This window comes from Dermacentor variabilis, chromosome 9 (genome assembly GCF_050947875.1).
Source record: "Dermacentor variabilis isolate Ectoservices chromosome 9, ASM5094787v1, whole genome shotgun sequence".
Classification (NCBI taxonomy): Eukaryota; Metazoa; Arthropoda; class Arachnida; order Ixodida; family Ixodidae; genus Dermacentor; species Dermacentor variabilis.
The window spans coordinates 38,383,303-38,407,667 of NC_134576.1; the positions used below are offsets into that span (position 1 = coordinate 38,383,303).

A 24,365-nucleotide genomic window follows, 5' to 3' on the forward strand; every position below is an offset into this window, starting at 1 on the left:
TGACGGGCCTTCGCTCTCGAAATGGTACTACCGTGTCTCTTTCATTAACGCGAAACTTTCTTTGCGAAACATCCCGGACTTTCCTGACTGTGGCTGCCGCCTGCTGCTGCTCATGCTTTCTGGCCGAATAGCTCACACTCGGCTGCGGGGCGGCGGCACCATCTGCGCAGCTGTGGAAGGTAGAGGGAAGAAGCCGGGCTGCGCATGCTGGTCGTTGAATTGCTGGTAGAGAGGCGAGAGGGCCGCGAGGAGAAGGGAGAGAGGGCGCCGAAAGGGATGGCCTCAGGTTGCACATGCGTTGCGTCGCCTGGCAACTGTGTGGGCTGCTGCATCTGCGCCTCCATAGGGAGGTCGGGTACCACAAACAGATGACGCAGAAAGCCAGCTTGACTCTTTCGATCCTTATAATGCTGGTTGCGTTCAAAGGTGCAATGCATTGCAGAGATCCTCGTTCAAAGCATCCCTGAGCTAGATCAGAATTCTCGCGTGAGCACTGTCTCGTAAGCTTCGGTGCTTATGGATTCCAACTGGGCGCGTTGGATCTGCTGCCTTTTTTTATCCCTTGCGGTTACGACTATTATTTTTTGGTCCGTCGATTGTTGTGTGGTCCTTAGATTCCGTTCTAGTGACTAGTTATCCTCCATGTTTCGTATCCATAGTTTTGCAGTGTCAAAATGAATTGAAGATATGCTTTCTTCTTTGAAGATATCAGTAAGCGTCCACGACTGCACAGTAGACTATACCTTTGATTAGATAGTGGAAGTGCTGACAAAGATAAACACCGTGAGCAATGCGTCAGGCGTCCAAAAGTGTCGAGCCTGCTAACGAGTAATTTACTTCGCAGATACTCAACACCAAGCACCCCAGCGCCGCCACAGCAAGCAGAAACAAGGTAAGCATGGCCACGTTGCGTACATGCAGAAGTAATAGTTGAAATCGCGGAGGAAGAAAAAGAGTAGGAAGGAGCGGGACGTCAGGCAGCTAGCCTTGACAAGACAACTTCCTCTGACGCCGTCCCTCTCTCTCTTGCGAGACTACCAGCGTGTTAGCTGGTAGGCTCCAGCTCTTCTGAAGTAGGCTCTCCAAAGTGGCCGCAACTTTAACCCACTGTTTGGTTAGTGGTAGGAGTGGCGCTCTCGTTACTATCGGCTATTGCGATTTGCTCTATGTCCTCCTCTCCGCCCAGTGGCGTACCAACTATTTCTCGAAGGGGGGGGGGTAATCCGCAAACGAGCTGACACCTCTCTCTCTCTCTCTCTCTCTCTATATATATATATATATATATATATATATATATATATATATATATATATATATATATATATGTATATATATATATATTACAATGACTGTTACAATAAGTGGAAGAGCTTGGAAATGCGTCTGCCAGTTATATTTATTTTTAACAGACATACAGAGTCTATTATGAAAGTAATGCGCATGATTTTATTATGACGCGACTATCTATGGCAGCGTGGTAAAACCGGTCGGGAAATGTGGCGAGGGTTCTGCCCTGCCAGCGCAGCCGGCCGTCAGTTTGCTCCGAGGATCTGCAAATGCGCAAGGTCTGCACGAAGCTTGTGCCGAAAGTCTTGACGGAAGATCAGAAAGAACTTCGAGTTTTGCGCTGTCAAAAATTGTTGGATTTGATTCAAAATGAGCCGGACTTTCTTAACTCTGTCGTAACCGGAGACGAATCCTGGATGTTCGAGTGCGACCCAGAATCGAAAAGGCAGAGTAGCGAGTGGCACAGGAAATCATCAACCCCGCCCTCAGAAAGCGCGAATGAACAAGTCTCGCATCAAAACGACGCTCATTGTTTTCTTTGACGCCCGAGGAATCGTTCATTTTGAGTTTGTACCACAGGGAGAAACTGTCAGCTCAGCCTTTTACCTGGACGTGCTCAATAGATTGAAACGCCGGGTCGCGCGAGTCAGGGCTGACATCAAAGACACGGTCAAGCTGCACCCTGACAATGCCCCCAGCCACACGTCCTTCATCGTTAGCAACTTTCTGGCCCTGCCTCCATCCTCCTTACAGTCCCGACTTGGCATCGTGCGACTTCTTTTTTTTTTTTTGCTTCCCCGACTGAAGAGAGCGCTGAAAGGAAAACATTGCGTGACCGTGGAAAACATCCAAAAGCATGTTACAGCGTTCCTGAGAGACATTCTTGTCGAAGACCTTCAGGGTGCCTTCCAGGGCGGCGGACACGTCTCCGCAACGGTATTGATGCAGGGGCAGAGTATCTTGAAGAATTTTAATCATTTGTTCAGGTCCGGTCAATAAATCTATTTTCCCCAGAAAATGCGCGTTATTTTCATAATAGACCCTGTAGACCTATTTATCGATCACCCGTAGTGAACCATGGGGCCCGAAAAATTATTTGAATTTGCATTTATTTCTTGCAACCATGTACATCTTCAAGATGATACATGGACAAAAGGCAATGAGTGCCTCACAGAGGTCCCGGATCCTGCCCAGTAGCAACAGTACAGTGCATAAGGAATGCGCATTTGCTACAATTTTAACAATTAAACAAAGAATTGTACTTGATGCTTAAGTCTACAGCATAAATGTATCGCTAGTTTACGTAAGATCATTGTCGAGGTTATAGGCAACGAATTCGCACAATCAGCATACATTACTTGCAATATTCACAAGAAAAAAGGTAGAAGATGTGTGCGACATTGAGAGAATTACAACCCGATTTCCAGCGAAGCTGTCTCTTTTGAGCAGTTGCAATAAAAGTTGGTTTCTTTTGAATATATCGCATATCATAAGAAGTTGTCCGTATATATATGACTGTTCCATTTGAAACCTTGCCCACAAGTACTGCTTGGAGCCCTTCTTGCTGGAAGATTTTAAAAAGCCAGTAATTATTCATCAGCACACATGGTACTTCGCCATAAGATTCACCATGGTGTCCTACCTTTCTCCCTGCCCCCTCCCCCATCTCAAGTTCCGCTAGATTTGATATCGGTTGAGTTCACAGTTCTCCCAGGGCAGTGGGTAAATTCTCTGTTCGCAAAATACATTCATAAAACTTCAGATCACTTGCATGCATAATTTAGTGCGAATGCCATAATTAGACTCCTTTTTTTGAAGTTTACCTTCATATTGTCCATAACGCGCCCTTAATTTCGCCAATTATAAACAATATGTTTCGTTTAGTTCACCGAGGACATCACTGAAACCCAGTCGGAACATGTTATGACGTCTGAAAATAGGGAAAGAAATTTCCTAATTTTTCTGATCAGTAATTTATCAGTAATTATTTGCAACGCATCTAACTGGACCAGGAACGCAAAAATATTGTCGCACATTGCAGTTACCATGACCCCAGTCCGCTTTCCACAAAATATAAACCATCTGTAAGGTATAGCTATGTAGGGACACTGAGAAGCATAGCTGATAGCAGCCATATCACACGCCCTAACACTTGAATAAGAATTTTTTTTACAAAGGCTGTGGTTGATCCAGCCACACTACTCAAAGAGAGTTTCGATAGCGTAACACAATTTTTTGCTTAATTTGGTCTTGGCGACTTTTTAGTTGTGCAAGGGAGTGGGCCCAATTCCATCCCACTCGTTAGACATGCTCATAACACTCAAGAGCGCTTGCATACGCAATTTATTGCGGAAGCCCATGTCTTAACCTGTCTCCATTAACTGTACCCATTACCCTGTACCTATTAACTTGTCCTTGTAGTCACCAAACAAAACGAATCTGTCTCTTTTATTTCAGTGAGGGTACCAAGGGAAACTAATATATCACGTATGAAAAAGTAAAAAAAATATCAGGGTTAAATAATTATTTTTAACGCTTCTAAATAAGCCAGAAACGTTAACACTTAAAATGCTGCCTATTTCTTCAAAAATAATATATGTGAAAAGCAGAGTTCTCTTGGGACATTTGGAAACCTAGCTAATAGCAGCAGCGTGATACTTTCGAACACTTGCTTACAATTTTTTTAACGCTGTATTTGATCAACTCGTATTTACCATCGCGGATGAACTTGGCGGATTGTTCCTCTTATGTTGGCAAAAGTTGACCGCAGTTGTAGTTGTAGTTATGTCAGCGCGGCCGTCTAAGTTTTACACAGCTTGTAAAACAGACTAATAACGCCTTGGAGCACTTGTATATGTATTATACTGAAAAATGCACATTTAATCCACCCACTTGGGGGGGGGGGGGGAGGGACATTGCCTAACATTGGCCATACTATGCCCGTAATTTTCCCCCGATATAAACAAGAGGCTTGTTTAGCTCACCGTGGACACCAAAGAGAGAAAGTACGAATCTCGGACGATGGACGAAAACACATGGAAAAATGAAGATTTAGTAATTGTTTGCAACACTTCCATTTAAAGCAGGAAAGTAAAATTTTCGAAACGCATTGCGTTTAAAATTATCTCTATTTTCACGGAATGTCAACCGTCTCTTCTGCTGTTGTTTTAGAAGTCTGCGAAACATTCACTTTAGCGGCAATCTGACAATCTGGAACGCTTCAATGAGCAACGTTCTACAAAGGCTGTAAGGAGCCTACACAGAATAACCATATATCACTTGTCACTCAGAACATTGCTTCGTACTTCGAATAAATATAAACAATGTGCCCCGCATATTTTACCGAGGATACAGGGGGAAAACAACTAAATGCCACGTATAACGCATAATAATTGGGAGAAAGCGACTATCAATAACTGTTTTCCGAGCACATAAGCAACCTACACAGTGCAAATTTTCGGTACACGTCACGAAAGAGCGGCCCTCGTGTTTTAAAATACGGAATAGCTTCTATTTCTTTCTCCTGCAAACAAGTAATAGTGTAGCTCTTATTAAAAAAAAAAAGCCTGAAAATGCAATCGTCAAAACCAGTAGTGACAAATATCTTTAGAAAAATTTCGAGTCAGTGTCCTATCGGCATTGAAATGGCGCTGCACGTTCGACCATGGTAATTTGCACTAGCATATCGACGATAAGTCGCAATTACACGATGAAATTGGACAGTTATACCTGTAAGAAGTTTGATCAGATTGTTGAAGTACAGCCAGCGCCCAGCGTATTCACCCCATAGCGGCGTGCACCGCTCGTGTTGTCATTGCGGACGTTCTATACGCCGTCGTGGCGGAGACATTGTCGACGTCGACCGCCTCAAGACCTACTATGACCCACTCATAGCGACATACTGTTAGGCCGCCGGGTGGCTACTTTTTCGTTTCCGGGGTTAATTGTAGAGAAAGATTGGAACGATATAGTGGGTCGTCCTCTTCAGTGCTTTCTATTCGGTCGTCCCCTTCAGCGCTTTTTCTCGTGAATGCCGCTCTCGATCGGAGTGCGTGCTCTGCCTATAGAGTGTCGCCGCTGCGCTGCTCCTCGTCCGATCAAATAAACACCTTGACAGTGTTAACATAGTTAGACTGCAACGCTATTTAGCCTATCTCTAGACAAAGAATAAATAGTTCCAGCATTTGATAAACCAACAATTTCATGCCGTAAGGCACGCCAGTCGTTGGGCGCGGGTGATTGTAATGCTTTATCCGGACCTCTCACTCGCCCGCAGGTTAAACGTACCAGGCTGATTGTGTTTTCCAATAGGGAAAAAGCGGTCCCAAAAACCTGGGCATGATGCAAGTTGCGCAAGCTGACATTTGCTATAGGGCGCTAACTACCCAGCGTCAGTCGTTCTCCGAAATGCGAGTGTGTATGGTCCATCCCGCGCGTCGCCCGCTAAGAAAACACAAAAGACAATCGTCGCCGTCGAAGCAGGGGCTGCGAAGTAGAGAAAAGCATTACTTATGTGGTCAAGAAAGGAAATTAAGCCTCAGCTGCAGTTTTGTTCGACTTTCCAGCGTGCAGCCGAAAGTGCCCACTTTCAAAAGGGGGGGTTGCAAATGACATACTTTCCCCCCCTCCACTTTTGGAAGTGGAGGGGCAAGTGCCCCCTTGCCCCCGGTAGATACGCCCCGCGTGCTCGGCGACTACAAATTACCATTGGCCTACAATTTTCGTTATGGCTTTCCTTATTAAGTTTTATGACTAGGTTTCAAAAGTGTTACGTGAGTCCCTCTCGGAGTCATATTTTTCCCGCCATGGTTAAGACGCCTTGAGTGGGGCAAAGCTACTCATTTTAGTAATGAAACACCGCTCGAAACACGGAACGGGAGAGGGTGCCAGTAGTGCCCGCCCATCTACGCCTCGCTTATGCGGCGTCATTTCACATAAGACCGACATTCAAGACATTTCATTCATGCTTAAAGGTAACTAACGCCAGTGTACACGACGGCGCTTATGAATTTGAAGTACGAATACAAAACAATGCGCCCACCTTTTCATCATTTTTCTCATTTCGTTCAGCTTTCCCGCTGCGTTATACCATGCGGCACCGGGCGATGTTGGCCATTAATAGACTATAAAACTCCCACGTTTGAAATTCTCACCATGACGTAAACAATCACGTAACAGTTTGTGTTCAAGCAAATCGTGGTATCAATAAGTTACGCATACAAACAAATCAGCGCTGCAATCAAGGCAGTGATAGTGTCCGTGCTGTATAGCTAAATTCATGAATCGTGTGCGCAGAACCACTCGACCACCTCGTTGGGGCGTCTGTTCTGTCATTGATAGGTTTATATCTGTACACTGCCGCCAAATCTTGTGACTGTGCTTTGAGGCCTGGTAGCTTGGGGGCAAAATAAGCACTTGTATATGCCGGGCTCGAAGAAAGAAAAGTAGAATTATGAAATTACGTAGGTATGTGTCCCGAACCTATGCCCCAATACACACAGACCGATTCCACCACAAAGAAGCAGATATATCAAGGTTTGATCGCGTTTACGACAAAGCGCAACGGTATACATCATCCCTCCTAATACATTACACAGAAGAGTCCTACTAAATGTGTTAGTAATTCAAGTAAAAAATTACAGTTTTCCGTACACCAGGACAACGTTTTGTGACAATGGAAGGAAAATTATAGAAATGTAGAAATTGTAGAAATTATACAAATGTATTTAATAAAGGGAAAATGAGGCATACACCCAAACGTAGCTAAGTTCTACAAATGTGTTACTGCGCAAAATAGTCCGGCAGAGTGCTGTTTCACTTTCGCGAAGCAAATAATGCATGAGCGCAGCTCGCTGCTTGAAAGGACTTCGCATTTGCTAACACGTAGGAGAGCAAGAAATCAAATTCAAATTTTACACTGGGCGGTGAATTTTATACCTTATTATAATATAAAAGCTGTAGTTAATAAACGTTTGCGTTTTTCTGTTCTCCGGCTTTAAAAGAAGAACGCGTATGAGAGCGAGGGACTATATTCAGTAGCGTTGTGGTGCGTACGATTCGCCTCAGTACAGCGTTCCTTTCATTGTCGCAGTTGTTTGCGAGTGCAGTGTAAATGCCATAACACCAAACAGAATCGACAGCAGCGTTGCGGCTAATTATTTTAGCAGGAAGCTTAAGCTGGGGGCTCCGATAAAATACACGGGAAAGGGGGAACTCGTTGTTCTCGGCAACCATGCACTGCACGAAATTTGATGAGGCTCGTTAAATTGAAAAGGAAAAGTTAAAACACAGCACTCTTGAAAGCGGATGTTTGAATTCTGATGTCCATCATTTACAGAAGTTGTTGAAATTCGCAAATTTTCTGGAAACGAAACTATCAAACTTGCAACCCTAACTCGCCCATAAAAATTATATTCCAATTCCTTAAATTGCATCTAATAGTACACGCAAAGCGAACAAATTGGCGTACTATGCATGACTCTCAATTGCACCACTATAATGTGAATAGGACTTTTTATTTATTTATTTATTTAATTTATTTAGTACCCACAGTGCCCATTTAGCCATTACAGCGGAGGGGTTGGGGACGTACAGATGAAAAAAAAAAACAAGCGTAGAAATTGCAGGTTTGCATAAATTCGTGTAAGTGAAAAACAGATTATTATACGCTGACACAAAAGCACACAGCCACGTCGGACACAGGCACCTTGCAGATGTCACATGTGAGAAAAAAAAGTACATAAAGCACGATGATTACAAAGACTCATAATGAAAAAGCAAAAAACAAAGCCAATAATAAGTTGCAAAAAAAGAATGCAGTGATTAAGATACAGTGCAACAGGGTGAAAAAAGAGGCACTAAATAAAGAAAAGAATGTCATTTGCAACTGGGATTCTTTATAGGTCATGATGACTGCTAGACGTATACGCGATATTTATCAAGCCTTAAGGATCAAACGATTCTATCGCTTTTAATGCAGAAATGAACTTGTTATGACAAGAAATTGCTACAACAGAGGAAGGAAGTCGGTTCCGCTGACTGATGGTTCTTGGGAAAAAAGAGCTGCTAAAGGCCGATGTATGAAATTTGTATTCTCTTATCTTGTGTTAATGATCTTAGCGCGCTGATGTGTAGTCAGGCTGTTTTATGTACACGTCACGTGGAATTCGAGTATGAGAATGATATATGCCATGTAAAAGCTGCAGTCGAAACGACGCTTTTCGGTGCTGGAGAGATTACCAGTGTAGCATTACCTTAGATTTAGTATCACTGAACTGCATGTCATACATTGCTGTATCTAGTACATATCTTGTCGCCATGGACTGTACTTTTTCTAGTCTTTCTTTGTTAGTTACTGATGAAGGGCCCCACACAGAGTACACGTATTCGAGCGCAGATCTTACATATGATTTATATAGTGACTCCTGGGTTTGTTGTGGAAACGCACGCGTATTCCGTCGTAAAATCCCATGCTCCCACAAACTTTGCCTACGGTCTTAGCGGCAGCCCTGGACGACAAGTCATCGGTTGACTGTATTTTTCATGGCTTTCAAAAAGCGTTCGACACCAATTCACATCACCTGTTACTGCAAAACCTAACTAGTTCTAACATTAATCCCCAAGTTATTGCGTGGATCGCCGAATATTTACGCGAGAGGCGACAATATGTAGTAGTAAACGGCGAACAATCTGCAAATAACTAATGTTACGTCAGAGGTGCATCAGGGATCAGTTCGGGGGCCCCTTCTCTTCCTACTTTACATCAATGACATTAATGAAAATGTACAGTCCCATATTAGGTTATTATCATGCCGATTCCATGATAATAATAATATTTGGAGTTTTACGTGCCAAAACCACTTTCTGATTATGAGGCACGCCGTAGTGGAGGACTCCGGAAATTTTGACCACCTGGGGTTCTTTAACGTGCACCTAAATCTAAGCACACGGGTGTTTTCGCATTTCGCCCCCATCGAAATGCGGCCGCCGTGGCCGGGATTCGATCCCGCGACCTCGTGCTCAGCAGCCCAACACCATAGCCACTGAGCAACCACGGCGGGTGATTCCATGATAAAGAGGCGCAATAGTAAACGCCTAGGTATCTATATTCACACGCCATTTTTAATGGAGAGCAGTTTATTGTGTATTCAAATATTCCAGGATTTTTTTTTCTTGAGAACCTCATGCACACCGTTTTCTCAAGATTTAGTTTCATTTCCCATCGCTCACACCACTCGTGATAAGTAGTCACACCACACATAAGTAGTTTTGAATTACGAAGCAGTCACTTTCAGATGTAACTTTATGGTATAATATACAGTCATCTGCAAATAACCTAATATGGGACTGTACATTTTCATTAATGTCATTGATGTAAAGTAGGAAGAGAAGGGGCCCCCGAACTGATCCCTGATGCACCTCTGACGTAACATTAGTTATTTGCAGATTGTTCGCCGTTTACTACTACATATTGTCGCCTCTCGCGTAAATATTCGGCGATCCACGCAATAACTTGGGGATTAATGTTAGAACTAGTTAGGTTTTGCAGTAACAGGTGATGTGAATTGGTGTCGAACGCTTTTTGAAAGCCATGAAAAATACAGTCAACCGATGACTTGTCGTCCAGGGCTGCCGCTAAGACATGTGTGAACTCTACTAGTTGTGTGACACATGATAATAAATCCATCTTGATTCGAGTTAAATAAATAATTACTATCTATATGTTTGACTACTGTAGTATTTAACATGCTCTAGAACTTTACTGCACACAGAAGTGAGTGAAATTGGACGGTAGTTATTAATAACGTTTCGCGGGCCAGTTTTATGTAAAGGAGCAACCGATGCCATTTTCCAGTCAGCCGCATGTGAACTGTGTTCCAAGGACTTCTCAAAAATAATCTTCAAGTAGATTGACACTATATATGAGAGCAAGATTTCAATATAAAACTGGGTAAACAGTCAGGGCCCGCATATTTTGCACAATTTAAACCACGAAGCAATAATTCAATGCCCCCACCTTCGATCACTATTTTAGGCATGGGTGCGGATTCGTGTTTCAACAATTTCAGATCTTTCCGAGGATCTGTTGGGGCATAGAACACTGACGTAAAATAAAGACTGAACAACTTGGCTTTTTCTGTGGCGTCGCAAATTGTAACATCGCCATCGGTCAAAGCGGGGATAGAAATGTTGTCTTTTTTATTTCGTTTTATATACTTCCAAGGTCCTTCCGACTTTCCTTTATTTTACTTTCTATTGTTTTAAAATAGGCTGATTTTGTTTGGACTGTAGCATTGTTCACTTCCCACGTTGCCAGTGTTAGTTTACATAAGTTCTCTTTAGAAGGGTATCGTTTGAATGAACGGTAAATTCTTTGCCTACGCTTCACTAAAACATTCAGTTGTTTAGTGTACCATGGCTTACTTCGATTACGCCTTCCAGTCAATACCCACGACGGAACAAACCGGTTGCGCTGTTCAAAGATTCTTTCTTTAAATAGAACTCATAGGTTTTCCACAGAATACTCATCCGCAAGTGTTTTGAACACAACGAAATACGCTTCCACTGAAGTATTGATTGCATGGATATCAGCCTTGGCGTATATTTACAGAGATTCCACAGCCACCTTGATTCTACACAACAAAAGAAGGAACATACATATAAAGAAAGGGGTCAGACAAGGAGACACAATCTCTCCAATGCTATTCACTGTATGCTTGGAAGAAGTATTCAAGCTATTAAACTGGGAAGGCTTAGGAGTAAGGATCGACGGCGAATATCTCAGCAACCTTCGGCATGCAGATGGCATTGTCCAGTTCAGCAACACTAGGGGCGAGTTACCGCGAATGATCGAGGACCTTAACAGAGAGAGTATAAAAGTGGGGTTGAAGATTAATACGCAGAAGATAAAGATAATGATCAATAGCCGGGCAAGGGAACAAGAGTTCAGGATCGCAAGTCAGCCTCTATAGTCTGTGAACGAGTAAGTTTACCTAGGTCAACTAATCATAGGGAACCCTGACCATGAGAAGGAAATTCACAAAAGAATAAAAATGGGTTGGATCGCATACGGCCGACATCGTGAGCTCCTGACTGGAAGCTAACCATTATTATTGAAAAGGAGGGTATACAATCACTGCATTTTGCCGGTGCTGACACATGGGGCCGAGGAGACTGCCAAAGAAGCTTGAGAACAAGTTAAGCACCACGCAAAGAATGATGAAACGAAGAATGCTAGGCATAACCTTAAGAGACAGAAAGAGAGCGGTTTGGATCAGAGAGCAAACGGGTCTAGACGATATCCTAATTGACATTAAGAGAAAAAAATGGCGCTGGGAATGTCATGTAGTGCGCAGATCAGATAACCGTTGGACCATTAGGGTGACAGAATGGGTACCAAGATAAGGGAAGCGCAGTAGAGGACGGCAGAATACTAGGTGGTGCGACGAAATCAGGAAATTTGCGGGAGCTAGTTGAAATCGGTTGGCGCAGAAGAGGGTTAATTGGAGATCGCAGGGAGAGGCCTTCGTCCTGCAGTGGACATAAAATAGGCTGCTGTTGCTGATGTACATTTAAATTCTAAATGCGTAAGCATTTGTATGCATACCCAACAAGATAACTGTCCCTTCGTCCCTCTCGTAATAAGACAACGGCTTTCGAGATAGCGCCCACAGTAGCGAGCGAATTTGCCTTCGCGCTGCCTCCCGCTTCAACACCAACGAAGCTGACGGCGCTCTCAGCAAGCGCCTCACTTTGACACTTTCGCAAATCGCTTCCCAGTTACGGGCGCGCGCGCCTCTTGAAGCGGCGAGAACACAGCGTGCGAAGCTATGAGCAGTCGGCACTCTTTTGTGGGCATCGCAGATTGCTTTCAAGCTGCGGCCCGCGTGGCATTGCCATAAGAAGCCGCCGCCTGAGTGCGTTCATGGTTCAATAATGGTTCCACGTGTGTGGTTAAGGCGCTACAGAGCGACAGTGGCTTATAATGATCGGAACCGTCATCAGCGCACCTGGCGCCCCCACCTGCAGTACCTTGCTTGCGTCATCAATGCTCCTTGCGCCACCGTTGGAACCAGTTCGTGTCGCCACTGAGCTGTCGTTAGTAATGGCCTAATGAAATCACACAACATTGTTAATGACACCGGGCTGCGTGGAGATGAGCAAGTGGCACAATGCTTACGCTGCTTGCGCATAGTCCAACTCACGGAGGAGTTTCTGCGTGATTTTTTTTCTTGTTCCTGGACATTTAATATGCGTCGTGTGTGGCGCCAGCGCCTTGACTATTGTTTCGGTTGGAAGAGAGATAGTGATGCCAAGAAGGAAAGGACGCTTAAGCGCAGCGATGATGTGGCTCGTGGCTCGAGAAATCCTCCATGCCCCACGATTATCCCAGCTTTTGTAGATCGAAGCGCCTTGCTCACCACGACCAACTCCTTATCACATCCCTTTATCCCCTTATCCAAACTGAAAAATTTCGCCCAGTGTTGCGTCAGCTTCTGCACGAAACAGTTATTTCGAAATAGCCTAGGCGGCTTGTTTTGAAAAACTTTTCTCTTAGCGACAGCTGACCGTCCACCAGGTGGACTCTTACAGAATACTCCCCCCCCCCCCCGATTGGGGTATTGGGGGGGGGTATTCTGTAAGAGTCCACTTAGTGGACTGTCCCTTTCGGCCGCTGCTGATTGGATGCAGCTGTACGAGTGAGGAGGAGACGGGCGGCCCCAGCCAATCAGTAGCGGCCGAAATGGACAGTCCGCTAGGTGGACTCCTACAGAATACCTCCTATGGGTGAGCAGAGTGTGCGACCAGGTATAACATCTCCCTACTCCCACCTAGCATCTACAAGAATCTAGGACGCTCGCCGTGACGCTTGGGGTAAAAGTACCTAGAAACGTGGCACACGCGAGCGGCGCCTGGTGGTGCAGCAGTGGAGCATTGGGCTTGGGCGTAAATGGAAACACGCCACCAGGTCGACGTGGAGGGGTGGAAGTGAGGCGAAGTAAGTGGCGTTGGTTTCACCAAAAGGTCGATGTGATTGACTGACGAACGGGCGACCAGGGCACGGCAGCTGCGTCTTGGAGATGGGACGCAGGCGGTCTGGCACCACGTGCAGATGGAGGCGAGGTGCTGGCCAGGCAGCTGGGCGCTAGTTCGGGCTCTTAGCCCGACTGCTCGCGCTCTGCCTGCAGGCGCAGTAGTTCGCCAGCCTCGGGCAGCAGTCCGTGATCGGGTAGAGTTGCGACGCCTGGGAACGGGTTGGCAGCAGGCCCCGGTTGGGTGAAGTCCTGGAGGCTCGGGTCCGGCACCCGACGGCCCGTCTTCAGCTCTCGGTCCGGTGGCCGATCTTCACCCTTGCGTCCCTTCCAGGAAATCTCCCCCTCTTCTGCCAGTGCGCCTCGCTTTCCTGCCGCCCTGGCCGATTTGTCTTTGCCTGATTGGTGACCTTCGGAGTTCCGTGTTCGCAAGCGGTTGGTCCCTGGAAACTCCGTGGGTTCTTCTCACTGGATTCCTTTCCTTTTATCTTCTTGCGCCGCGCCCTTCTCGTCTTTCACGCTCTTCGCTGTCGTCGTCTTTCACCTAGCACGAGATTCACCTCCGCGCGCGCATTCCTTGTCGTCCTCTTCTTTTCGCCTCCCCACCACGGCACTGTCTTGCGCATCACACATAACACAAGCTGCAACATGACCGAGAATGCAGAGGCGTCAGTGACACCACTGGGCCAACATAGCGCCTGTAACAAATATTCCAATCCCACTTAAGTGACTTCACTTTTTCCAGCTCGCTATGAAAAACACAAGTATCCTTGTTTTTGGAGGGATTAGGTTTAATTCTTCTTTAGGACATACAGTCACGGATACGAACAGTGTCTCTATAGCAACATATAACACACATGGGACATAGATTCTTTTTTCGTAGCCGAGAGCTTAGCATGGACTCCCATATACTCCATATTTAATTTTAAGGCGAAAGTCTTGGGCTGCATGGTCGACTGTCTGGCGTTATGGCAATGAAATTCAAGCGCATGCGCCAATATTTCATCATCAAGAATATAAAAAGACCTCGAGCATCTTTTCGCGTTGCACGGACACTCCCCTAAACAATCAGTCTGGCTACAAAAGTGCCTGCGTGTGGTTTTCCCGGTTTTGTTTTTTGGCGAGCAATGTACACGTGTCTTATGGCGTTTTGAGGAGCTCAAGTACGCCTGCGAGAACTGGAAATCAAGCTGTTGCTGAAAGTTAGTGCTGTGTGTTTGTTTACTTTCCCTTTCCATGTCCCTCTCATTCTGCCTGCGCTACAAGAAAGTAGAAGACACCATATGTACAAGACAATGTATACAGCTACCCATGTCGATTAAAGTGTTAAAATAAAAAAAAAACATTCAGTGAACCTTAATGGTCTTCGTAGACTTGCCACAACCGTTACAACGTGCCATTAACCACGCAGAACCAGTGGCGATGTCTAGGCGACCGAAAAAAAAAGTAAATAGAAAAACAAGTAAATTGAAAACAAGTGTAGGAGTTAACAACGCATTCGAATGAGAATGTCAAGTAATTTGATGAATGTTTGGTGTGCACGCAGGCTGTCGCCTCAATCCGCTATAGCGTATGCTAAAGTGACTGACAACTTTTCATTGCTTGCGAAGGCACCAATTTTGTAGGAGGCGAATCTCCATGTTACAACCAAAGCGTTTCTGAGTACTTTGGTCAAATTTTGTGGCTAGTTTGTGATGCTGCAAACAATGGATAATGACGAAACTGACTGCTTTTCTTTCCTGTCATTTCTTTTCAGGTCACGTTCACACCGGTAAGCACTGCCTCTTTGGACATGATTAGTTTCTTTGTCGCAGCGTCATGCGCCTATCACATGCAATGCGTGCGGCACCTACACCCAACCCTTGCTGCATGTAAATGCGTAATGTGGTCCTCGTGCTGAATGATCTCGCCTTCTTTTATCGCGATAGCAGTTTTACCATTAAACAAACATTTGAGGCGCGTTCCAGTCATTGGCGCTTCCGTACACTGTAAACTATCTCCCGCCTTAGGGTTCACAAGGGCGTAAATTGGTCTGTACCTTCCACCTTTACAGCGAAACAGTGAGCGTTATGGGCCGATGTGCACGCTTATTCGTCCCGAAGGATGTAAATTAGTTCACAGCGCGCGCTCGCGCCTGACTCACGCAGCCGTCATCCGCCCCGTCCCGTCACCGTCACTGCGACGGTTAGAATGTTTCCTCGCTTGTGTCCCTTTAGAAGCGGGATGCCGGCGACATTAGGCGATGCCACTATGGGGCACCGGCTATGGAAATGCAAATTATGGAAATGGCTCACACCGAAAACAACCGTGAAGCTTTTGTCTACACCTACATATATTTCCTTTTTTTTCGGGTGAATCCAATGTTCTTGAAGCAAGTGCAGTCATAGCCTTCCGGCCCACGTCGTCTTTCTCTGCTATAACGCCGCGCCGTCGCTGATATGAGGGAGGTAGTGGCTTTGAATCGTCGTATAGTGCGCAAATAACGCTGATCCGATCTAGATGGTGCAGTTGACGAAACTGCGCCGTGACGAAAACTGACCGACGCCGCGAAAAGTAAGAAAAGAAAAAACACGTTAGAAATGCTCGGATTGACGTCATATTTCTGAGGGACGTTCCTGTAAACAAAGTAAATTAGTGGCACTGAAAAGAAAATTTGGCACATTTAGGTCTGGGCAACATTGACGAATTCTACAGCATTTATGAGAGGGTAGCTGTAGTCGTAGTCAAACTTAATATGAGGTATGGATTAAAAGTAGTACAAGCCTACGCTCCAACATCCAGTAACGCTAGATCAGTTTCATGAAGATGTTGAACTAGCGATGAGAAAAGTGCAATCTCAGTATACTGTAGTAATGAGCGGCTTCAATGCAAAAGTGGGGAAAAAGCAGGTGGGTGAAAAAGCAATTGGCAACTACAGCGTAGATTCTAGGAACGCTAGAGGAGAGATGCTGGTGGAATTCACAGAAAGGAATAGGCTTCGAATAATGAACACCTTTTTCAGGAAGCTTAGCAACGGAAAGTGGACCTGGAAAAGCCCTAATCGTGAAACAAGAAATGAAATTGATTTCATACGTTCTGCCTATCCCAGCATAGTGCAGGATGTATAAGTGATAGGTAAAGTGCAGTGATCATTGGTTAATAAGGGCTAGCATTAACTTCAATTTGAAGAGAGAAAGAGTAAAATCGTTTAAAAAAACAAGTCAACCTAGAGGCAGTAAGGATAAAAGCAGACAAATTCAGGCTGGTACTTGCAAACAAATAGGCAGCCTTAGAACAGAGAGATGAAGATGACATAGAGATAATGAAAGAAACCGTAACTAGACTGAATTCAGAGGCAGCAATCGAAGTGACAGGCAAGGCACCAAGTCAACCAGTAGGCAAGCTCTCCCAAGTAACAAAGGACCTAATAAAGAAACGACAAAGAATGAAAGTGTCCAACTCAATAGATAAGATAGAATTCACGGAACTGTCAAAATTGATCAACAAGGCGAAGTGATATTCGAAACAATAACGCGAGAAAGACTGAAGAAGCCGTAAGAAATGGCACAGCCGGAAATCAGTGAGAAAGAAACTTGGCATAGGACAAACCAAGATGTATGCACTAAAAGATAAGCAGGGTAATGCCATTAGCAATCTCGTAGATATAGTAAAAGCAGCGGAAGAATTCAATACTGACCTGTACAGTACAGAGGATTCAGGATACCTCAACTAGAAACAGTAATGAACAGGATACAGAAACTCCTCCTATAACTAGCGATAAGCTCAGAAAGGGCTTGCAAGACATGAAACGAGGAAGAGCGGCAGAAAAAGATGGAATAACAGTCGACTTAATCATAGATGGAGGAGGCATAATGCTTGGAAAATTGGCGGATCTTTATACGAAGTGTCTATCGACTGCAAGGGTCCCAGAAAATTGGAAGAATGCAAACATTATACTAATCTACAAAAAGGGGGACGTTAAGGGATTGAAAAAGTATAGGCCCATCAGCTTACTCCCAGTATTATATAAAATATTTACTAAAATAATCTTCAATAGAATAAGGGCAACGCTTGATTTTTGTCAACAAAGGGAACAGGCTGGCTTCAGGAAGGGATACTTTACAATAGATCACATCCATTTCGTTAATCAGGTCATCGAGAAATCCGCAGAGTGTAATAAGCCTCTCTATGTGGCTTTCATAGATTACGGAAAGGCATTTGATTCAGTAGACCTACCAACAGTCATAGCGCCATTACGTAATCAAGGAGTACAGAACGTTTACGTAGATACCTTGGTATATGTCTAAAGAGGTTCCACAGCTACCTTAATTCTACACAAGGAAAGTATGAAGATATCTATAAAGAAAGGAGTAGACAAGGAGACATATGTATCTCTCCTATGCTATTCGCTGCGTGTTGGAAGATGTATTCAAGCTATTAAACTGGGAAGGCTTAGGAGTAAGGATCAACGGTGAATATCCCAGCAATTTTGTTCTTTTCATGACATTGTTCTTTTCAGCAACACTGCAGAAAAGTTACAACTAATGACTGAGGACCTTAACAGGGAGAGTGTAAGAGTAGGATTGGAAATTAATATGCAGAAGACAAAGATAATGAATAAGCGGGCAAGGGAGCAAGAATTCAGGATCGCCACTCAGCCTGTAGAGTTTGTGAAGGAGTACTATTTACCTAGGTCCACTAATCACAGGGAACCCTGACCATGAGAAGGAAGTTCACAGAAAAATAAAACTGGGTTGGATCGCATACGGCAGACATCGTGAGCTCCTGACTGGAAGCTTACCGTTATCATTGAAAAGGAAGGTATACAATCAGTGAATTTTACCGGTGCTGACATATGGGGCAGAGACTTGGAGACTAACAAAGAAGCTGGAGAACTAGTTAAGGACCGCGCAAAGACAGATGGAACAAAGAATGCTAGGCATAACTTTAAGAGACAGAAAGAGAGCGGTTAGGATCAGAGTGCAAACGGGTATAGACGACATTCTAATTGCACAATATAATAGGTTGCACGCTGTAATAACGTTGTTGAGTATATACATATATAAACACGGCATGAGATTGCACATTACGTAGGTTAGTAAGAATGTCTTGTACCGTAAGATGCAGACATTACGTAGGTTGAAATTGAAGAAATTTGTACGCGTCGCTGCTAGTTGTAAAACATTTAATTAACCACTTCGCTTCACGTAGATTACAATATGTACGTTGGATCCTGATATATTTTTTTCAGCATACAGTGCATGGCAGTACAGAATGTTTGTTTTTTCTTTACCATTTCGGCTTTCAGTTTTGGGGGAAAATTGTTAGCCCCGTTTTCCTTTCAAAACGGCAAAATTTATCTGCAAGATCGTATGAAGTTAATATAAACGTTCAGGAGAAAAGTTCATTTTGTCTCCTGAGTGGTTAAGCTAACCCTCTGATGGGAAGTCTAAGGACCGGTCTGAATAGTCATTGACGCTAGGTTTAGCGAAAAAGAGCGCCCCTAAGCAGAGGCCGATTCCTGAATCATTCAGCTTCTGAAATATTTGGCCACAGTAGCGTTTTCCAATTATTCGGTTTCTCTAAAGAATTACAGCACATTTTCTGCTCGTCTGAGGTGGTAATAGTACTAAAATCGTTTAATTGATTCGCCTATATTGCTTCTGTTTCCTCTTACATACTTGTTTGTGTTGTTAAATGTTCATATATTACTGCATGTTGTGCGAAGTACAAGGACTGAATCGCACTATATTAGAACGTATAGAATGACGGCAAAGAAAAAAGTACAAACATAGAATTTTTCGTTGTGGTGGATCTCAACGTTCGCAAAGAGTCGCGCCGCTTAGTCGAAATTAGGCGAAAGGTGTCCTAAGGATCTTCATCCTTACGACAATACCACCGAAGAAATGCTGTCCAGGACACGCTAATTTCGTGTGACCTTCAGTCCATTCTCAGCCATAGTCTAATGGTTTGGTAAAAGCCTTTATTGTTTCTTAATTACGCAATATCACATGCAAATGTATGATAAAGTTATTTTCTGGTGAAACAAAGACATGCACGAACAAGTCATAGTGTAGCCGTTCAGCGATGGCTTGTCCTGCATCGATGCTTTTATTCGGTATGTTTTTTTTTTGACGTGATACAAACATTGGCCTACGCTGTTGCTGCAAAAAGAAAAAAGAAAAAAAGAAAGGGTTCAAAATTTTCAAGGCTCTTTTGGTACGTATATTTATTCGTGTGTAACGTTAGCGGATTAATTTTAGCGTGTACTTGTCTCTTGAGCGTTTACATGAGGTCTATATGCAGCACGATTCACGCAGTCGCCCTCTTTGTAATGACGTCTAACTGGGTGTAGACAGTATCGATAAACACCACAAACGACGAACTCTCATTCCGCAGAGCCATAACATTTGCAAGTAGTTTCGTGAGCAATATGAGCCGGAACACAGGAGCGCGTGTCAGATAGCCTCGGGTCCTGCTATGGGCGATATGCGGCGGCCGCCGTCGGAAACAACGTGGAAAGGAGGCCGCTGTTCTAATAACTGTTAGCCCTCCCATCACGCGTCTTTTTACAGAAACTGCGGAACTTTGCATCGCCAGCACGCATTGATAAAGCTGTTTGACATTGCGGTTGCTGATAACTTTGTGCACCGAAGCGTGGCCAATAGCAGCACTGTTTTGAAGAGTAAAGAATCGAGAGCTACTTACCCGGGAAATCTGTCCTTCTTTCTGGAACGTGTGGCACGATGCACTCCATAAGATATACGTCAGGTACTAGGGGGTATAAACGAAAATAACCTGCCGTGGTTGCTGAGTGGCTATGGTGTTGGGCTGCTCAGCACGAGGTCGCGGCATCGAATCGGGGCCACGGCGGCTGCATTTCGATGGGTGCGAAAACACCCGTGTGCTTAGATTTCATCAGCCTGGTTACGCTCACTGCAGGGCAAAGGCCTCTCCCATACTTCTCCAACTACCCCGGTCATGTACTAATTGTGGCCATGTTGTCCCTGCAAACTTCTTAATCTCATCCGCCCACTTAAATTTCTGCCGCCCTCTGCTACGCTTCCCTTCCCTTCGAATCCATTCCGTAGCTCTTAATGACCATCGGTTATCTTTCCTTCTCATTACGTGTCCTGCCCATTTCTTTTTCTTGATTTCAACTAAGATATCATTAACTCGCGTTTGTTCCCTCACCCAATCTGCCCTTTTCTTATCCCTTAACATTACACCCATCATTTTTCTTTCCATAGCTCTTTGCGTCGTCCTCAATTTAAGTAGAACCCTTTTGTAAGCCTCCATGTTTCTGCCCCGTACGTGAGTACTGGTAAGACACAGCTGGGTTATAAACTTTTCTCATGAGGGATAATGGCAACCTGCTGTTCATGATCTGAGAATGTCTGCCAAACGCACCCCAGCCCATTCTTATTCTTCTGATTATTTCAGTCTCATGATCCGGATCCGCGGTCACTACCTGCCCTAAGTATATGTATTCCCTTACCACTTCCAGTGCCTCAGTACCTATCGTAAACTGCTGTTCTCTTCCGAGACTGTTAAACATTAGTTTTCTGCAGATTAATTTTTATACGCACCCTCCGGCTTTGCCTCTCCAGGTCAGTGAGCATGCACTGCAGTTGGTCCCCTGAGTTACTAAGCAAGGCAACATCATCAGCGAATCGCAAGTTACTGAGGTATTCTCCATTAACTCTTATCTCCAATTCTTCCCAATCCAGGTCTCTGAATACCTCCTGTAAACACGCTGTGAATAGCATTGGAGAGATCGTATCTCCCTGCCTGACGCCTTTCTTAGATTTACGTGCTTAGATTTACATGCACGTTAATGATTCCCAGGCGGTAGAAATTTCCGGAGTCCTCCACTACGGCGTGCCTCATAATCAGAAAGTCGTTTCGGCACGTAAAACCCCATAGTTTCATAAATGAAAATACCTTAAGCTGGACGCGGGAAAGGGAGCCGGAGAGCTGTGCCCTAAAAAAAAAATGAAAAGCATGACTGAAACAAAGAATGATTCGATATAAGTCACTGCGCACGCAACCGTCTTATCGGCTATCGGCGGCCAGCGAAATGCCGTAGGCTGCCGTTTTCGACAAACGCAGGCGCGGTGAGAGTGCCAACAGTTAGCGGAAGAGCGCCCCTTTCCCCTCTGTTTTCGACAGCGCCATCCGCGTATCCGTCTCACTCGGTTTCGAGGCTATTCGCCACGCGTTCGCGTGTTCCCGCTCATATTACTCACGGTAGTACGTTACGCACAGACAGTTTACAGCTTACAGGCGCTGCACACAATTGTGCGATTGCCTTGATGTCCTTAGAATCGTAAAAGGAATGCTCTTTTCCTTAGCCTCAGCTAATGTCATGGTGTCATAAACTTGACGACTCTGCTTTCCACAGTTGAATTTCACTTCGGTGCTGGACGACCGAAAATGGGTGAGTGCTAACTCCCTTCACTTATTTTTCAGGCAGCTGAGCAGCAAACTTTTCACCCGAGTGCGATATTGCGGAGTTGCTATGACTCCCTGTGGTTTTTATTAACGGCATATACAGTTAGCAAATAGAATCTAACAGGGACGCTCCCTAGTAAGCGGCGGTGATTTTGACGTCACAGCTTTCTTCACGCCGGGCTTGACTGTGGAAATTTTGGTCAAGTACAATGACGTCACAAAGCAGAGTGCACGGGCCAGCCATCTAGGAGACGTTGGCTCCGTCGGGTAGCTAGCGCTCGTGCCGAGAGCGAAGGTGACGTGGCGGCGAGGCCCTCTCTCTTCCTTCACGCAGCGCTAACGAAACTGCAGCTGTTCCCGTTCTCCCGCTCTGCTCCGGGGAGGCGCCGCTCTTGACACGGCGTGGCAGCCGATGACAATGCAAGTTTAGGCGCCGCTTCTCTGCTACAGACGACAGACGCCGCCCTTTTCTCTCAATGGGCCAATTCACCATTTCGCATCAATAAAGAGCCTTTTCTTTGGGTAGCTGCCTTATAAAAAATCATGTATGCAGATTGATGCAGTCGCATGTGATAGAAATTACGTACTGCTTCCGAAGTGCACATCTACAACGTGATTTTAGAGTACCCATTTGCGCGGCCCGTTGAACAGCACGCGCAACCTTTCTTATTTAGTGTTTCCGGGTGATTCGGGAGTCAGAGCCGTCGAGCTTTTGTTCAAGACAAGTAATTTTGTTTTGCTGTATTTGTTCTTAGGGTCTGAAAACTAACATAAGCCGGCGCAAACTGGTTAGAATCGTCATTTTTTTTCCTCTCCCGAGATGTAATTTAACAGAGCTGTTCTCGCTGAACTGATGCGGGCACAGGAACGAAACATATTTTGGCTCGACGCTGCATGTCGTCCTCCATTCGTGGTTTAGATACTGGGACACGGCGACAGTGTTAGCATAAGAATGTTTGACGCTTTCTACTCTTTCTTAAACAGTAAACTGACAAAAATAGGGTGATGTGCGAAAAACGATTGCGCGCCAAGTGAGTGGTCGTTAACAGAACTTTCAACCTATGCGTCTGACATGGATGGACAGACTTCCAATAAGCAGTGACTCTCCTTGCGCAAGCCTAACGCGCGTGCGAAATAGTTTCGATTCATGCAAATGCATTCCTTCTATGTTGCAGGTCGTCGCAATATTCAAGGCAAGTACTACGTATGCGAAAGCGTTTTTTAATCTATCTCAGAAAAAAAATGGGGTTGGGGTTGGCTCATTAAAGCACAGTGCTCACGGGCTCGGAGATGCAAGCAGACAGGTTCCCACCCCCCAATGAAATGAGGTTTTTATTAGTGGCACGAACAGCGAGTGTCACTCTTGTTTGTGGCGCAGCCCTTCCGGTTCACCTCCTGACACGACCGGGAACGAAATTAAAAAGAAATCATAGAAAATAAAAAAATAGTGTAGTACCAAATTAATGGGTTTCATTATAGATATGACATCAGGGCATAAGTTTATTTACAAGTTGAGTTACTGAAGTGTCTGGAATAACAAGAAACAACTAGGAATCACTGATTACTGCACAGTAAAGCGCAGAATCGTAGACCTTAGAGACCCGCCACGCGAGCACGACCTCAGCGGAATTCCTGGAAACCCGGAAGCAGAAAGCGGAAGTAATGACGTCGCAAATGACGTCACAAACAAGAAGGTGGAATGATATTTAACCGGCTAATTAAAGGAAAACAGTTGACTGGTATAGACTGAACATCTGCCGAATAGAGTGGATGTGGCGTCACTCTTTCCTCTCTGGCTTCTCCTCTGCCGGCGCTCACTTGCTCGCTCGTCAAAGCTGCGCGCGCGCTCGTTACATGCTATGACGTCACCACCGGAGAGGGCGCGTGAGGCGGACTTCGTACACCGCTCGCTGGGGGGCTACGCCCCACCAGGTGGCGCGCGCTGCGCTTCCTCCTCGCCTCCCTCGCCCCTCGCTCACAATCGTGCCAGGGGAAGGACGTTCGCTCGCTTAACCCAAACAACACCAGCGCCGAGGTGCGAGTGCAACTAAGAGACAAACTTCCGGACAGCTTTTTTTGGCTATGAAGCGAAAGCTACGGGGGCGGAGCTTTCGCACATGACTGTATTCGTACGCAATGTAGTCCGAGCGCGCTCGGCACCGGTTTCGGTTTTGCCAACCTTGCACAACCTCTCTAGTCAAGGCAGATACAATAACTCGGTGTGGATCAATGTTTATTCACATACGATATCTATCAACTTCTTAACAGCCAGCATCGCAGCCTGTGTCTGAGCTCCGCAGCAGCCGTATGACGACGCGCCAACGACGCTGCCGTCGGTAGAGCCGGCACCGCAGTCAACTCGCTCACTCGTTTGTACGTGCCTATGGTTGCGATTTCCAGAGGGGCTCGCTTGGTTTCCGCGGAGACGCTGGAAAAGCTTTTTTTTTTTATGTGCTTCAACAGTCTTTAGTTGCTAAAGTTAGTCAACAGCCTCTGAGGGGAGTTGATTGACGGGACAGCAAGCGACGAACACCCTCCAGAGGACACGGGCGTCATATTGCGTTTGATGAATGCGCAAAACGTGCGACGGTTTCGGGTGTCTGAAAACTCGAA

At 45.2% G+C, this 24,365-nt stretch overlaps 1 long non-coding RNA gene across 1 annotated transcript; it reads left to right on the forward strand.

Annotated features, from left to right (window-relative positions):
• The first annotated feature begins 846 nt into the window (after positions 1–846).
• On the forward strand, positions 847–21,740 carry LOC142558037 (uncharacterized). The gene is made up of 3 exons (XR_012822932.1): positions 847–892; positions 15,076–15,090; positions 21,703–21,740. It is a non-coding gene; the product is annotated as an uncharacterized LOC142558037 (long non-coding RNA).
• Positions 21,741–24,365: the final 2,625 nt, after the last annotated feature.